This window comes from Fulmarus glacialis, unplaced genomic scaffold (assembly GCF_000690835.1).
Source record: "Fulmarus glacialis isolate BGI_N327 unplaced genomic scaffold, ASM69083v1 scaffold37740, whole genome shotgun sequence".
In the NCBI taxonomy this organism is placed as follows: domain Eukaryota; kingdom Metazoa; phylum Chordata; class Aves; order Procellariiformes; family Procellariidae; genus Fulmarus; species Fulmarus glacialis.
Genome location: NW_009188955.1, coordinates 8,741 through 10,283, shown reverse-complemented (window position 1 = coordinate 10,283; position 1,543 = coordinate 8,741).

The window sequence follows — 1,543 nt, the reverse complement described above, 5'->3', positions numbered from 1 at the left end:
CCCCGCATACTTAAACCCACTACTCTAGTCCATAGCCTTTGTTAGGTATGTATCATGATCCCATGGTTTTCATTCCAATAATTCAACCCCAAATTTCTTAATATCCATAATAATACTAAAAGGGAAGGGCTGCAGCAGAGTCAAACAGCATAATCAAAAAAATGCATGCAGTTTGGTAACAAGTTAGTGCATAAAATTCAGATTATGCTAAAAATTACTTCATTAAAAAGCAGGACAGCTCTCTACTAGACAGCCTGTTTTTAAGTATTAAATATTTCTAAATAACAGTTATCATTAAAATCAGAAAGCAATGAGAATCCAGGATCAACATCATCAGTGCAACCCAGACACTGTAAATCTTTAAAATAGTTTTAGTTTCTCTATCGGCTGTGTGCCAGTACTACATTACTGTTGTTTACTAGAGCAAACTTAACTTATTAACTTTTTAAACATACATTATCTTTATAATTTTATCAGTAACCTGCTTTTATTCCAATAACAATAGCATGTTAAAGTAAATCATATTTCATGCAAAATGATTCTTCTGTCCCCACCCCCACCCAAGGCAAGTACTGACATTGAAAAGCTGTCATTTTTTAAAAACTCTTTTGTTATATTTTCTTTCATTTGTTTTTTGTTGTGTCCCCCCCCTTGGTTTTATATTTTCATTGTTGTTAACTACAGTATTCCTCCCTCCCCTCCCTTTATACATATCCCAGCCCACTTTGACAGACCAATTTATAGACAAATGATAGAAAATATCTTAATAAAAACCATTTCAGTTGAATTTCCAAAATTAAACATTTTAATTGAGATTCAAATAAGAAATGTCAGATCCAAGGAATAACTTAAAGGGACATCCAACTTAAATTATCTATCTTTGAACTTCCATATCAGAAGTCACAAGTTTTTCCCCAGTTTGTTTCAGCATGAGAGAGTACTTCAGGCAGTCTGGTCATTTCTCTTGCAGTCAAAATCATCCTTCATTTTTGCCTCTGTTGGTTTTAATAAACCAAAAGAGGGGAAAAAATTTTAAATGAGGAAACTAATTAATAAGCAGTGAAGCTGCCAGACTGATGGAGCTCAAAGTCCCCTACCCCCCCAATTTTTCTAGAGTTCAAGTTGGCGTTCCTTTAAGTTCAAAATGTCCAAACGTCAGAAGTAAACAGTCAGAACTATTCTTTCAACTATTTTTTGCCCATACTTTGCCAAATGACAATCTTAACTCTTCCCAATCTATTCAGTACATATTATGAGGCATTTACCTCCAAAATTAATGGTGCTTGGGCGTCTCAGACTCATTGGACAAGTTTCATGCAAAAGCCTCCAAAAATAATTCTCCTTCCAGAACGCCCACCTCAGCGATTATATTACACCTACTGTGTGAGGCCAAAGCCCGGACATAGAAGAAGGATCATATCCTGCTGTACAAAACAAAGTGTTAAAGACAAGAGATAAGAAATGTAATAAGGGCAGTCTTACATTTATAACGTACGTTTCATTGCGAAGGACTCCAAAGCTAATTATAAACCATATTTACGGT